At 37.4% G+C, this 16,994-nt stretch overlaps 1 protein-coding gene across 1 annotated transcript in view; it reads left to right on the top strand.

The window, feature by feature from the left end:
* The window catches only part of ZNF292 (zinc finger protein 292), a 112,626-nt gene that overhangs the window by 59,213 nt on the left and 36,419 nt on the right, over positions 1-16,994 (top strand). The gene's annotated exons all lie outside the window — the stretch shown is intronic.

Genomic DNA, 16,994 nt, shown 5'->3' with positions numbered 1-16,994 from the left:
AGGATAGTCAACAATGTCAAATTCTCCAGAGAAGTGAAGGAGGATGAGGATCGAGAAGGGATTGAGATTTGGTGATTGAGATCATTGTTAACTGGAGAGAGCAATTTTAGTTCAGTGACGAAGTTAGAAGAGAGATTGTAGGGAATTCAGAAGAGGAAGAAATAGAGGCAGTAAGTAGAGGTGGGTTATAAAGTTTCACGTGAGAAGGTGGGGAGAAAGAATGTTGTTGGAATCTTTCAGAGAGGGGAGAATGTTTGAAATGTTCATTGTGGAGAGTGGTATAAAGAATAATTTGGAAGAAATTAAAGGATTGCTTTGTTGAAGTGAGGGCCTAGTTGAAATATACTTTCAGATATTACAAGGAAAGGAAATGAAAATAATATGATAAATTCCATGCAAAAGCACAAAGAAATTGCTGTTGGAATTCTAAAGGAGATGGCGGGGGGGGAGGGCACGGAGGTAGTAATGGCAATATTGATAAAGAGAGAATTCCATGTAAAGACTACATGCAAATAATGTCATTTGAGCTAACTCTGAGGATAAGAACTATCTTAACCTAAATTTTGTATCCTACCCAGCTTTTAGAATAATGCTCTGTATGTTCCAGGCTCTTAATAAATGGCTGTTGGATTCTTTGTTGACTTTTTTAATTCTGTGGTTTTTGAATATATAGACGTATACCTCACCTAGTCAGAACAGAAGCAACATTCGAAGAGCCATTATTATGATAACAACTTTATAAATAGGGGATATATTTATAGACAGCTGCAATTCCAACAAATCTTTTCTTTTTTTTGAGTTCCAAATTCTATCCCTTCCTACTTCCCCCCCCCACCCCACAGTCAAATATAGGTTATACATTTGCAGTTATGCAAAACATTTCCAAATTGGTCATTTTATACAAGAAAACTCAAGTAAAAGGGAAAAAATGAAAGAAAATGAAAAATAGCATGCTTCAGTCTGTATTCAATCAATATCACTAACCTAAATCTTAAAGTTGATCTTTACAAGCACCTTAGATAGTAATCAGGAATGGTTAGGGAACCTGGGCTGGGCTTGGTGAGACTTCTTGGATATACTAATTGACTGGAGGTATGGAAGCTTAAAATCCAAATCATCCAAAAGATTCCTTTGAGGTATATAGCTTAGTGGGCAGTACCATAGAGCAAACTCAAACAGAAATGCAGGACATTTTTACTCTGAAAGCCAAAAATTAACCATATCTATGTTGTACTTATTTGTTAAACATTTCCCAATAACAATTTATTTTAGGCCACATTTGGGAGTTTTGTAGCTGCTGGCCCCCAAGTTTGACATCTCTGCTATAGAGGACCTAGAATTTCTGATGTGTAGCAGAGGGTGGGGGTGGAGGTGGGGGTGGCTAGGGCAGCAACTGGTCTGAACATACCTTTCTAGATTTGTTGGGCATTACATCCAGCTAAACTAGCCATCATTGTTCCTCACCGGCAACACTCCATCTCCCACCTCTGTGCTTTTGCACTGGTTGTCCATTGTACTTAGAATGCATCCCCTCCTTACATCTGACTCATATACTCCCCTGTCATCAAGTTGCAGCTCAGGTACCGTCTCCTGCATGAAACCTTTCCACACACACACACGCAGCGCACGCGCATGTGTGTGTAATAATCCTTAACCTTTGGGGTAGTTGCTATCACCATCTCATCACAATTGATAAGTGTCTGAGATGAGATTTGAACTTGGCTCTTCCTAATTCTTAATTCTGGTGTTATATCCCTTACAGTAGGCTGCATCTCCAGAGACTTAAGGGGAGTTGTAAATAATCTGTTGTCAACTTGAAAGCATTTAGGAAGAGAAACTAACCTTTTCCTATTCAGGAATCCTCACAGAATCTAGTGTTGGGAAGTACCTCAGTGGTGGCTATGCAACCCACACCCCAGGAGTAATCCCCTGAGAGATGGTCATCTAGCTTCTTTCTACTTAGGAAGTTTTTCCTGACAAGTTCAAGTTGGCTTCTTAGCAGCTTTGGACTATTCTTCCTGGTTTTGCCCTTAGGTGAGTCTAAAACCAAGTGTACTTGAGAGCCTTAAACATCTATCTTGTCACCCTGAGTCTTGTCTTCTGTAGGTTAAATGACACCATTTCCTTCTATCAATTCTTACATAATAGGGACTCAAAGACCTTCACCTTTTTGGTTGTCCTTCTCGACACCCTTCAGACTTATCAGTCTTTGCTATACTGTGGCAATTAGAATCCTTCTATAACTATGTTTCAGTATAATTGGTTTCCATTGTAACTACATATTTTATTTTATGCATTTTTAAACAATATTTTGAGGAGTCCATAAGCTTCACTGAACTACTAAAGGGATCTGTGACACACAAAAAAGGTTAAGAACTACTCTAGACTGTTTAAAAAAAAATCTGGATCCCAACCAATCATCTGTTTTAACTGTCCCTCTCAGATTTGTATAATGTGGAAATCTAATAAGCTTCCATCTTACTTTTATTCACACTAATGAAAAAATTCTGGACAGCAAAGGACAGATCCATGGTGTACTCTACTGCAGAGAGATCTGCCAGTTTGACTTTGGACCACTTGAATCTGGCTCTTCAGCTAGTTCTAAAACCATGTAATTTTATTGTTATCTAGAGAGCATCTCAATCTTTTCCACAGGAATAGTATGGAATAGTTTATTAAATGGTTTGCTAATATTCAGGCCTATTCAGGCTAATATTAAAAAAAAAAAAGGTCAGGCACCCCAGTTTAAGAACCTCTTATGTAGGCAAGCTAAGGAGGTAGGGGTGGAATTGGCACATTTAAGATCCTGCAATACCTCTTCTGTTTTCTCCCACCTTAGCTAATCCAATGGCTCAGTGATCACATCCACATCTACCACTTTTTCCAGTGCCTTCTGGACTGAGTCAAGGACACTTTTTCATTATCCCTTTTCTGGGGTATCAGCTTGCTGTTAGCTGTTTTTGTTCTGTTATTGTTCCTGACAAAGAAAACAAAACAAAAAAAAGTAAGAATTGAATCCTAGATTGAGAGCTAGAAGGAACCTCAAACCGTTCAGCACAGGTCCCTTGTTTGAGGGATGAGGAAACTGCAGCTCAAAGCTCTGTTTAAGTTATTATTGTACACACCAAGCACTGGTCTTACTTATTTACGTACTTCCCTGATGTAAAACAAGCAAACTCTTTTCAATTTATTTTTTATCAATTTATTTTACTTAGCTTTTATATTTTAAAAACAAGTTCCTCGACCCCAAGTTAAGAACACCTACTCTAAAGGAAAGTTTAGGCCTTTGTCTTCCAAACGGAAACAGAACAATTAACTTTATGTCTGTCTCTCTCATTCTTTTTCCCAGAATGGGGCTATTAATTTTAAATTTGTTTCCCTTATTAGTGAACTTTATATTTTATATCAAGATCCTTTTGAAGAAAATAAAACCCAGACTGAGCTGAAGTAGCTGGTCTTTGGGGGTTTCACAAAAGGCCTTAGCACTATAAATCCTTGTCTTTAAGGATGAGGCTATCTCGTTTTTATTTATTACTAAAGTACATTGGAGCAACAAATATGGGGAGATGCCTTTATCTGTAACCCTTGTATCTGGCACCTTGTAGCACAATGAGGGTGGGAAATGGGGATGGTGTAGGATCACACTTCATTTGAACTTCCACCTAGAAACCTGGGAGAATCCTTTCTATTGTGTAGCCCCACCAAAGCTGCTTTGATCACATTTTTGCCAGAATGCTGGCTGCATATGTTTATTAAAGTTTTATTAAAAGAGAAAAGAAAAAGAAGCAAACAGCATTGGTAACCCCATATCCAAAAGGGCACAGCATGGTTATTCCTTATTGTCCCAGTTCCAGCACTAAGAACCTTTCCATACCCAGACCCTCCCCTTGTCATTTCCGTGCATAGTGTATGCCTGTTGTCATATCCTCCGTGCAAAGTGTCTTTACACTTCAGCTGATGAGCCACGGATGAAGTCTTCTAGCTTGGATCTTCATTCAGTTATTCAGGGTCCTGAGCAGTCTTTGGGACAAGCCTTAAGGAAAGTCCAATATTTTTCTTCCTAATTTGATTAATTCTGTACACAGTTCACAGTTCTGGTGATGAGATAGTAGAACAAGGATTTCTTCATTAAGAATTAACTGGTATGTCTACTGACCTGTGTATACCCATTTTATTTCTGTATAACTTTGTTGTAGTTTTGTCACTGACCCATACAGCAATAGAATCTTAATATTACCTTCACATAACAAAATGTTTTCACTACCTTGGAATTTAACTTTGATACCAGGTTGTTTTCCTAATACTTAGTCACCTAATGCCCCTGTGCTGGAACATTCATGATTCAGCTCAGGTTCTGTTTTGGGATATGTTAATAGTCATCCACTAGAAAATAATCTCTTTAAGAACCAGAACTGTTTCATTTTTGTTATATCCCTAGTACTTGAGATGTATGTCACTAGCATGTCTTAGTGCCATGAGTAGCCTTTGCCAGCCTTAGAGTCAAGAAGATCAACTGGGGTTAAAGTTCTTCCTGTAATTCATATTGCCTGTTTGGGTACAGCAAGCCACTTAACTTCTTAGTGCCTTGCCATCTCCCTGGGATTTGGATCCTACTTTTCCTTATCTGTGAAATGAGGAAGTTGAACTACATGGCCTTTGATCGTTCAGCAGTCAACACACATTTAGCAAATACTTACTATTTGCCAGGTATATATTTATGACAGTATGAATAAACTTGTAAGACAGCCCCTTCCCTCAAGGAGCTTACATTCCAGGGATCAGTTGAGACAGATAAATAAATATACCATGATTTAGGGTAGTAGGGCTTGGAAAAGCCTCTTAAAGAAAGTGTTATTTTAACTAAACCCTGAAGGAAGCTGGAGGTTTCATGAGGTAGAGAATAGGAAAGGAGAGCATCATAGGCTTGAGGAACAGCCTGTTGAAAAGATACAGAACAGGACATGGAGTCTTGTATTGCCTCTTTGGATGAAGCCTAGACTGCCAAAGGGAAAGTAATAGGTGTTCAGCCTGGAAAGACAGGCAGGGAGCCAGGTTTTAAATGCCAAAGAGACAAGTTTATGTTTTATCTTGAAGTCATTGGACAATCAGTGAATATTCTTAAGCAGAAGAGTGGAGTTAGGCAGACTTGTATTTTAGAAGTACAGTTTGGGAACTGTATAGACAGATTGGAGAGGAGAACAAACTGGATGCAGGGAGTCCACTTAAGAGGCTGTTGCATTCGTCTAAACAGGAATGTATGACCAAACTATGAGGTGAATTAAGAGAAGGGCTAGATGTTAGAACATTAAGGAGACTATTGGATGTGAGGGATGAGGGAAAGGAAAGAATAAAGGACTGTTAAGATGTGAAACAGGATGTGCCCTCCTCAATTTTAGTGGGGAAATTGGGAGGGTTGGGTTTAGGGGGAAAGATGAAGAGTTCTATTTTGAATATGCTGAGTTTGAGATGCCTTTGAGATGTCCAGGTAAAGTGCTGGATTTGTAGTCAGAGAACTAGGCTTCAATTCCCTGCTCTGCCACCTCCTGTCTATAGGACCTTAGACTTTTAGCCTCGCTGGGCTTCAGTTTTCTCACCTGTAAAATGAGGAAATTGGATCTAAGATCCTGTGTCTTCCAGGTTTTTGGAGATTGAGGATTTAACTTTAGGAGAGAGGTGAAGGCTAGCTATGTAAAAAGTCATATGTAGGGGCAGCGAGGTGGCACAGTGGATAGAGCACCGGTCCTGGATTCAGGAGGACCTGAGTTCAAATCCGGCCTCAGACACATAACACTTACTAGCTGTATGACCCTGAGCGAGTCACTTAATCCCATTGCCTAGCCAAAAAAAAGTAGTATGTATAGAGTTAGTTAGCAATTAACAAGCATTTATTAGGTCCTTCTATGTACTAGGGATAGTTGACTTGATGGAAATTGGTAAGATCATCAAGGAAATATAGAGAAGGGTAGGCCCAGGATAGAGCTTTGGGTTATACTCATGTATAGCAGAAAGGATATGGGTAATGGTCCTACAAAGGAGACCTTTCCACAGGTATGGAGAGGACTCCAACAGAGTAGTAACCTGAAAACCCAGAAGTAGGGGGATAATCAACAGTGTCAAATGTTGTAGAAAGGTCAAAAAGGATGAAGACTCAGAGGTCTGTAGGTAGCTTCTCTTAATCTTTAAGTTAGAGAGTTCCCAATGTTCTTGATGGAAGAAGTTTATACAACAATTCTCATGAAATCACAGATGTACCAAAAGGAAAAAAAATTCCTAGTACTTTGTGCACTTCCTTGAAGATAGTAGGCACTTACTGAATGTTTAACAAAGAATATTAATAGATTAATTCAGTCTCTTAAAAACTATTAGTTTGTTGTTTTTTTTCAACTGGTGCCCATCTTATCCCTTTTTGCCCCACAGTTATTAGAAATATCTATTTTTTGGACTGGACCTGTGATTTCATTGTTGTAGGAAACTCGTAGTGAGGATAGTCCCTCTGCCAGTGCAGATCACTGGCTGTTCTGCTTTTTATAGTCTTAGAAAGCTGCCTGGTATGCTGATAGATCGTAATGTTCTCAGGGTCATATGTCAGAGTCTAGACTTGTACCCAAATCTTACTGATACTGAGAACGGTTTTCTGTCTGTTAACACCAACATGCCATACTGCCTAATTTAGGAACAATAGAAATTAATAGCTTGTATTATGCTTTTATATATACTTACATCCTGATGGTGCATATATACGAAAAGGGATGTCCCCAAGTCTCAAAATCCTTGTCTTGAACTTCAAAGGGCTCACTTGTCACCTCAGTAATTTACCTTTCCCATCTTCCATTTGTCAGTGCTATCCTCAGTTTACTTTCTATTGCTCTTACATATATACGTTTTCCCATCATCCTTTGTACAATAGGACTGCTTAATTTTTTTCTCTTTTTACTTGTAGGCCTTGAATGTAATACGTGGTTATTAATATGTGTTGATATGGATTAAGGACCAGAATTTAGGTTGTGACAAGCTAAATTAAGAGGGACATAGACCTGCCATAGTTTAGCAGTTTAATAGCCAGGCCCTCTGGTGAGCTCTGGGAATACAAAGAAAGGGGATAGGGGAACAATCCTTGTCCCCAAGGAATTTACTTACAACTCAGAACACACATGTACATAAATAAGTACATACACAGTAGTTAAAGTAGGAAGTTAACCTTTGAGGGGAAAACTTGGGTCTAGAAATGACTCCTACAGAAGTGACATCTGAGCTCCCTTGAAAGAGGGTAAGGATTGTCGAGAGAGATGGAGGTGATGAGGGAAAGCATTGCAGCCATGGAGGACAGCCAGTGAAAAAGTGTGCAGGCAGAAGATGGAGGAACAGCAAGTAAGCCTGTATTGTCAAACTGTAGGTCCATGAGGAGGAGTAAAGTGCAAAAAAAAAAATAAAATAAAATAAAACCTGGAAAAGTATGAAGGGGCTAGGTGGTCTTAAAAAACCAGAGTGCATTATGTTTAATCCTCTGGGTAATAGTGGATAATGAAAAGATGAGTAACAAGGTCAGATCTGTCTTAAAATACATTTTTATTGATATCTTCTGTTTTTACATTGTCTAGATTTTCCTATGTCCCTCCTTCCCCGTATTTCAAAGAGCTGTCACTTATAACCAAGAAATTTTTAAAGAAAGAAAAAGATGGAAAAATTCAGCAAAAAACAATCTATGTTCAAATAACTAACATGTAGAACCTTTCTTTTTTTGTCAGTAACTTCCTTGGGGTATATGCCTATCTTTGGGTCAAAGATACAGACAGTTCAGACACTTTTTAAAATGTTGTATTCATTTTGAACTTAAATACAAATAGAAAAAGATAATTTACACATATGTAGTACAACATAAAAAGAAGATTCAGTATAAAACAATGGATTTCCATTTCATACATTTACCTTTTTTAACTATGTAACAAATACTACACATTGCTTTCAAAGCCATTTCTGTGATTCCGTCTGTTTTTTGTTCTATGCTGTGCGCTTCTAATTTTTTTCTCCCTCCCGACCCCACCTTAGAGAAAGCTACCCTTCAACACAAATAAGTGTGTGTATGTATATACATACACACGTGTGTGTGTGTGTGTGTGTGTATGTGTGTGTGTGAGAAACTATACAGTATATCTGTTCATCAGTTCTTTCTTTGGATGTGGATAACACCTTCCTTCATAGGTCCTTTATATATAGTTTATTTGAGTATAATAATCAAAATGACTTAGTCATTCGAAGTTGTTCTTAGAACAATATTGCTTTTACTGTTTACAAGATTCTCTTGGTTCTACTTATTTCACTCTTCATTATTTCCTGCAAGTCTTTCCATGTTTTTCTAAAATCCACCAGCTCATCATTTCTTATAGCACAGTAGTAGACCATCACAGTCATATGCCACAGCTTGTTTAGCATTCACTAGTTGACAGGCATCCCCTTAATTTCCAGTTATTCGCCACTACAAAGAACTGCTATAAATATTTTAGAACGTATGAGTTCATTTCCTTTTACCCCTATCACTTGGAAAACAGAGCTAATAGTGGTATTGCTGTGTCAAAGGGTGTAACTGTTTGGGCATAATTCCAGATTTCTCTGCAATTCCACCAACGGTGTATTAGTGGCCCAATTTTTTTCACATTCCCTCTAACATTTGTCACTTTCCCTTCTATCATTTTAGCTCATCTGATAGGTGTAAGATGGTATCTCAGAGTAGTTTTAATTAGCATTTTTCTCATCAATAGTGATTTAGAGCATTTTCTTCAAATGACTCTATATAGTTTGGATTTCTTCATCAAAAAACTACCTGTTCATATCTTTTGACCATTTATCAATTGGGGAATGAATCATGTTCTTATAAATTTGACAAAGTTCTTTATATTACTAAAATATGAGATCTTTCTCTGAGAAACTGCGTTCCTTTTAATTTTGGCTACATTGGTTTTATTTGTACAAATATTTTTTAATTAGATGTGATAGAAACTGTCTATTTTATACCTCACAATGCTATCTCTTGTTTATTCATAAATTGTTCTCCTATCCATAAGTCTGATTGGTAATATGTTTCATATTCTTCTAATTTTCTTCTGATATCTCCCTTTATATCTGGGTCAAGTATGCATTTTGACCTTTTCTTGGTAAATGAGATAAGATATTGATCTATACCCAATTTCTACCAGACTGCTGTCCAACTTTTCCAACAATTTTTAACAAATAAATTCTTATCCCAAAAGCTTTAATCTTTGTGTTTGTCAAACACGAGGTTACTGTAATAATTTGCTGCTCTATATTGTATGTCAACTCTGTTCCACTGATCTATATTCCTATTTCTTTTTTTATTTTAAATTTATTTATTTTTAGTTTTCAACATTTACTTCCACAAGATTTTGAGTTCCAAACTTTCACCCCATCTTGCCCCTCCCCCCACCCCAAGATGGCATGCATTCTGAATATCTCTTCCCCCAGGCTGCCCTCCCTTCTATCTCTCCCCCCCTTCTCTTATCCCCTTCCCCTTCATTTCCTGTAGGCAGATAGATTTCTGTACCCCATTTCTTGTATTACTTATTTCCCAGTTGCATGTGAAAACATTTTTTTTTAAACATGTGTTTTTAAAACTTTGGGTTCCAAATTTTCTCCCTTCCTCCCTCTCTACCCACCCTCATTGAAAAGGCAAGCAGCTCAATATAGGTTATACATGTGCAATTATGCAAAGCACTTCCATAGTAGTCATGTTGTGAAAAACTAACTCTATTTCCCTTAATCCTATCCCACCTCCCCATTTATTCTATTCTTTCTTTTGATCCTGTCCCTCCTCAGAAGTGTTTGCTTCTGATTACCCCCTTTCCCAATCTGCCCTCCTCTCTATCATTCCCCTGCTCTCTTGTCCCCTTCTCCCCTATTTTCCAGTAGGATAAGACATATTTCCATACCCAACTGAGTGTGTATGTTATTCCCTCCTTAAGCCAAATCCTATGGGAATAAGATACACTCATTCCCTCTCACCTTCCCCTGTTTCCCCTCCACTGTAAGAGCCTTTTCTGTTGTTTGGTTTTTTTTTTTTAGATAAATTAGCCTGTTCTACCTCTCCCTTTCTCCTTCTCCTGGTATAATCCTCTTTCACCCCTTAATTTTACTCTCCAGATATAACCCCTTCATCTTCAACTCACCTTGTGCCTTCTATCTATCTGTCTATCTATCTGTCTTATCTATACATATAAATAATTTTTCCCTCCGATGCTGACAAAGGTCTCATGAGTTATAAATATCATCTTTCCATGCAGGAATGTAAACAGTTCAACCTTAATAAGTCTCTTATGATGTCAAAAGTCACATTTTCTGTTCAGTTCTGGTCTTTTCATCAAGAATGCTCAAAAATCCTCTATTTCACTGAATGACCATTTTTTCCCCTGAAGGATTATACTCAGTTTTGCTGGGTAGGTGATTCTTGGTTGTAATCCTGTGTCCTTTGCCCTCCAGAATATTTTATTCCAAGCCCTGCGGTCAGTTAATGTAGAAGCTGCTAAATCTTGTGTTATCCTGATTGTGTTTCCACAATACTTGAATTGTTTCTTTCTGGTTGCTTGTAATATTTTCTCCTTGACCTGGGAACTCTGGAATTTGGCTACAATATTCCTAGGAGTTTTCCTTTGGGGATCTCTTTCAGGGGGGAGATCAGTGGATTCTTTCAATTTCTGTTTTGCCCTCTGGTTCTAAAACATCAGAGCAGTTTTCCTTGATAATTTCTTGAAAGATGATGTCTAAGCTCTTTTTTTGATCATGGCTTTCAGATAGTCCAATAATTTGTAAATTATCACTCCTGGATCTGTTTTCCACGTCAGTTGTTTCTCCAGTGAGATATTTAACATTGTTTTCTAATCTTTCGTTCTTTTGGATTTTTACAGTGTCTTGATTTCTCATAAAGTCACTAGCTTCTGATTGCTCTATTCTAATTTTTAAGGAAGTATTTTCTTCAGTAAGCTTTTGGACTTCCTTTTCCATTTGGCCAATTTTTCTTTTTAGGGCATTCTTCTCCTCATTGGCTTTTTGGACCTCTTTTGCCATTTGGGTTAGGCTATTTTTTAAGGTGTTATTTTCTTCAGTATTTAATTTGGGTCTCCTTTAGCAAGCTGTTGACTTGTTTTTCATGATTTCTTGCATCACTCATTTCTCTTCCCAGTTTTTCCTCTACTTCTCTTACTTGCTTCTCAAAATCCTTGTTGAGCTCTTCCAAGGCTTGGGACTGATTCATATTTTTCTTGGAGGCTTTGGATGTGGGAGCTTTGACTTTGTTGTCTTCTTCTGGTTGTATGTTTTGACCTTCTTTGTTAGCAAAAAAAGGTTCTATGGTCTGACACTTATGGTGAGATTGTTCATGATCCCAGCCAGTTACTTGAGTTACAGACTCTTTATTAAGGTAGAGGTCTGCTTCCAATGTGGAGAATGTATTGTCCCAAGCTTCGGGGGTTTGTACAGCTGTTTTCAGAGATATTTGTAGGGACCTGTAAATTTTCAGTTCTTCCAAGGTGGTATGATAAGGGTCTAGGTGTTTACTCCTTTCCTGGCCTGTGCTCTGGTCGATGAGTGACCACAAGCCCTCTTTTCTGTCTTGGAGCTGTGAGGAGAATTTCTTCTTCACCGCCACTACAAGCTCCACCACCACGCCAGCACTCCTCCTCACCCCAGGACTGCCACCCAGAACTGTGACTCAGACCCAAGCATGGGCAAAGCAAGAGATTCCTGCCTCAGTACTGGCAAAGAGATCCCTGCAATCCCTCTCTGATCAGCCTACTCAATTCTTCCTCAGTCTGTGGGCTGGAAGTTCAGGAAATAGCCACTGTACCAGGCCATGCTCGGGGTCTGGGAGGCTGAAACCTAGCTTCTCTCTCACTGCAGAAACAGACTTTTCCCGCTGACCTTCTAGGTTGCCTTTGGCGTTTGTGGGTTGAGAGGTCTGGAAACTGCCCGAGATTCAGCTGCGCTCCTCCCCCAGCCCGGCACGATATACCTTTCTGATCAACCATCCAGGTTATCTTGGGTTGGAAATGTGTTTCACTCTGCTTTTTGGGGGTCCTGCTGCTTTAGAATTTATTTAGAGCTATTTTTTATAGGTATTTGGAGGGGTTCGGGGGAAAGCTCAAGCAAGTCACTACTTTCACACTGCCATCTTGGCTCTGCCCCCCTCTGTCTTCCTATTTCTTAACCAGTACCAGATAGTTTTGAAAAGTACTACCTTATAATATAGTTTTAAGATCTCATACTGCTGAAAATTTTTTTAATTTAAAAAAAATTTAAATTAAAACATTTTCTTTATACTATTTTTACATCATCTAAATAAGTCCATGCTTCTCTGTTCATCATATTCATAATTTCCTATAGCACAGTAATGTTGCATTATGTTCACGTATCATCATTTGTTTTACACATTCCTCAATTAATGGGCATCCACTTTGCTTCCAGTTCTTTGCTACCCCTCAAAAGATCTACTATAAGTATTTTGGAGTATATATAAGGCCTTTCTTTGCATCAGTGACTTCTTTGGGGTATGTGCCTAGCAGTGGGATCTCTGGGTCAAAGGGTAGGAATATTTTATCCATTTCCTTACCATAATTCCAAATTGTTTTCTAGAGTAGTAGTATATACTAATTCACACCTCCACCAATTTGCATTAGCAATCTTATCTTCACATCTCACCCCCAACATTGACACTTCCATCTTTTGTCATCTTTGCCAATTTGTTCAGTGTGAGATAAAACCTCAAGGTTGGGTTTTGTTTTTGTTTTTGTTTGTTTTTGTTTTTAGGGAATTGGGGTTAAGTGACTTGCCCAGGGTCACACAGCTAGTAAGTGTCAAGTGTTTGGTCTGAGGCCAGATTTTGAACTCAGGTCCTCCTGATTTCAAGGCCGGTGCTCTATCCACTGCACCACCTAGCTGCCCCCCAGGTTGTTTTGATTTGCATTTCTCTTGTTAGTGATTTGGAACATTCTTTCTTATGGTTTTCAATAGCATATAATTTTTTACCTGGAAAATATTTGTCCAGATCCTTTGACCAGTAGTCTGTTGGGGAATGGCTTTTGGCCTTCTATCTTTTTGTTAGTTGTCTATGTTATCTTGGATAGCAAACCATTATCAAGAGTATTTTATACAAAAGTGTTTTTTCCCACTTGCTTTCCTTATCCAGTATGCGTGTGTGTGTGTGTGTGTGTGTGTGTGTGTGTGTGCGTGTGCGTGCGCGCACACGCACACTTGCACATGCATGCACACCTTGTGGAAGCTTTTCAATTTCATGTAGCTGAAATTACTCTTTTAGATGGCTTAAACTGCATACAGTGAAATGATAACAACTATACTTGGCTGCAAAGAAGAGCTCTGAGAAAGTACCTCTTCCCCCATTTCTTTGCAGAGGAAAGGGACTAAGAATCCCAGTGCAACACTACATATGTCAGACATATTTAAGAAAGTGGCCATTGTGTTCTTTCCATTTACATTGTTGTAGTTATTATATATTTTATTTTCATAGTTCTGCTTATTACTTCAATTTATATTCACCATGTTTATTATTTATTATAGCATACTAAATTCTCTTACATTTCCTGTACTACAACTTAACCCTATTATCTACTTAACCTGGTATCTACTTTGTTTCCAGTTCTTTGCAACGACAAAAAAGAAATCTGTAAGTATACTGGGACCTATAAATGTTATGGAACCTTTCGTTTTATTATTGACCTCTTTGGGGTAAATTCCTAGCCGTGGAATCTCTGGATCAAAGGATGTGGATATTTTACTCACTTTACATAATTTCAATTTACTTTCTAATGGTTTGACCGATTCACAAGTCTACAGTGTGTTAGCCCTCCATTGTTTCTACAACCTCTCGAAGATTTACTATTTTATACTTTTTTTCATCTTTGCTGATTTGTTGGATATGAGGTGAAACTTCAGAGTTGTTTTGATTTTCATTTCTTGATTATTAGTAATCTGGAACATTCTTTCATATTATTAACAGTTTACAGTTCTTTTGAGGACTGTTTCTTCACATAATTTGACATTTATCTGTTGGGGAATGGCTTTTACTGGCTGCAGTCATTCTTAACCTTGAGTACACAATTTGATGGTTGTAAAAAGCAAGCTTACCCTTTCCTATTTTCTTAAGTAATACATGGCTAATATCTTTAAAATGAAGAGCTTTTTCTTAAAAAAAAAAAAAGGTTTAGTTATAAACCAAATTCATTTCAATTCAACAGGCCTCTGGGGTCCAGTTCTACATCTAAGATCCTTAGCATCTTCTATACGATGGGTCCAGTCACCGTGCTACAAGCTGGAAGTACAAACACAAAAATTAATCACTCCCTTCTCTTAGGGAACTTACATTTCACAGAAAAAATAGCCCACTCTACCCAAGTTTATCTTCTTTGTTCATATTAAAAAGAGGACTTAAATCAAAGTTTAGAGTTGACATTTTCATTTAATCTTGTCAAGGCAAGTTGTATGTTAATAAGAACTATAACATAGCCTTTATTTTCAGTGTATAGTTCATTTTGTGGAGTTTTGCCTTTGTTACTTTTATAAGTCATAGAACTTAATAGAATTAATTTCACTTTTACACCTAGCTTTTGGACATTTATGTCTTTTAAGTGCTTTGCTCATTTTAAAACTTCAAACTGAAAACTTAATGCTGTTACAATTTAATGCAAATTGTAATCTTTGCAACTTCATTGCCATACTGTAGTTTGAAAGCCAATCTAAAACTAAACAATTAAGGTTTTATGTGTGTTCTTATTATGGCTTTGTGAAAACTTATTAATAATATTTAACTTAAGTTTCTAATTAAGTATAATTGATTGATGTCTCTAGAGGATGAAACTATACTTAGCAGCCAAAACTGATAGAGCAGTACAAATTTATCCTACTGACTATTGCTATTTTTTGGGTTAAAAGTGTAATTTAGCTTATGCATGCATAAAATTTTAAATCCTAGTGACTTTAATCTTCCATCTTTTCCTCTTTATTATTCCTTCAGGGAAATAAGTAATGTGGCTTGAGCCTAATTTGTCATATTTTCTTGCTCCAGAGGATGTATATTCAGTTCTCTGCTTTAGTCAGTAAAAAACCAAATATATAGTGAATTTATTACAGGTTTCCGGGAGGGCATTTGTCAGATGTCCTTTGCTTTCTGTTTGTCTTTTGATTCTTTCTGTTACAACCTTCTTTGTATAAGGTGTCCTAGGAAGAATATGGGACTAGGTATCAGAAGACTTGACTTTTCCAGTTCTGGCTCCACCATTACTTACTGTGCATTCTTGGGAAATCATCCCATCAGCAGACAGTTATTAAAATAATCTCTTAGATTCACAGGGAGAAGGAAAGGGGATACAAAGATAAAGAGTGACAGCCTTTAAGTACAGCGAGCTTACATTCTTTTAAGGAGATAAGAACAGCATGTCTGATTATTAGGATACAACAGCAGTGAAAATGTAATCTCATATTTGCCACCAGTGCACCTATTTTCTTGGGAATGTACAATTTAGGTTGGACCTTGATGAGTCCTTGACCAGTAGTCTGCCAAGCACACTTGTGGGTGACTGCTTTCAGTCATTACCATATAAGAATATGTATATAGAGCCCCAATGTATTCAAAATAAACGATGGAACCTTAAAAATAGTAATTGCAGGAGAATTAATAACATCTGTAAGTTTACATCTACCATTACCAATTCCTTCATTTAATCAGTCTCTGAAAATCATAGTATATTTTCCTTGGCTCTAGTATAACTTCTCTACATATTTGTAACACTTTTATGCTTAATATTTTTTAAAAGTCAGTTTGGATGTTTAAAAAGCTTGGAAATTTCCAAGAAATGCCTTAACTCGGTAAAGAGTTGTTTAAAATTTTTGACTGATTTCTGTATAATGGAAACTTGTTATATAACTGAAGATTATAGATTTAACTAAATGATAGACTTAGAGCTAGAAGGTATCTCAAAGAGCATCTTATCCAACCTTTTCAGATGAAGAAATTCAGATTTTGAGAATGTAAGTGATTTATGGAAGGTTACACAGCTACAGGATTTGACATCTGGTCGTCCTGACCCCAAGTCCAGCAGACTGTTCTCCCTAACCTCTGCATTTTTTTTCTTGCACAATATCTTTCGTTTTTTGAGCTGCAACTTATGACCATAAGCAGTTCATTTTAGTGGAATTATTAGTTCAGTGTCAGAAGAGTTCATATCCTGATTCGCCTGTGTAACACTTGACCCCTTGGGGCTTTAGTTTCCTCATCTGTGTAATAAGGAGGTTTAATTGCATTAGCTCAAAAGGCTCTTCCAGCTATACTGAATCTTAAAAATTTTCATTTTATCTCATAACAAATATTAAATTTAGTCATTGGAATTTTAAAGTAGCATGGACAAATAGAACACTAGAATCACCCCCATTTTCTGCCTTTTGTAATAATATGTTTGAAATTATTGAGAGGAAGAGTGGATTAGAGAATTGAGAGCCAGGAAAGACCTGGCTTCTAGTCCTGCCGTGGACACATCCTGGCTGTATAACCCTAGGCAAGGGGCTTAATTTCTCAGTGTCCTAAGGCACCTCTCTAGGTTACAGAGAAGGTGCTGCTTACCTGCACTGGCAGAGAGAGTTCTCTGCACAAATGAAATCACAGAACAGTCTATGTCCTTATCCTTGAGATTATTAGATCAAAGGTGCTATTTAGCTTAAAAGTATTCTAATTAGGCTAAAAATAAGTTATTTAAACATCTTGCATTTTGAAACAACTCCGCCTTAAATTAGCTGAGACATTATTTCATCGGTAGCTTCTTTTAACCAGGAGAGGTAAACCATGGCTATTCATATACCAACAGTGATGACAATTTACTTCTTTCAATTGAATTAACAATAAGGCATTTATCTAAAATACTAAATTAAAGAGAATCATTTAAGAGAACCCATTTCTTTCCAGTTTTCAGACAGTTCAGTCTACT

Source organism: Phascolarctos cinereus, unplaced genomic scaffold (assembly GCF_003287225.1).
Source record: "Phascolarctos cinereus isolate Bilbo 61053 unplaced genomic scaffold, phaCin_HiC Scaffold_5;HRSCAF=322, whole genome shotgun sequence".
Classification (NCBI taxonomy): Eukaryota; Metazoa; Chordata; class Mammalia; order Diprotodontia; family Phascolarctidae; genus Phascolarctos; species Phascolarctos cinereus.
Note: the sequence above shows the minus strand (reverse complement) of the source record. Positions and strands in the feature narration are given on the sequence as shown.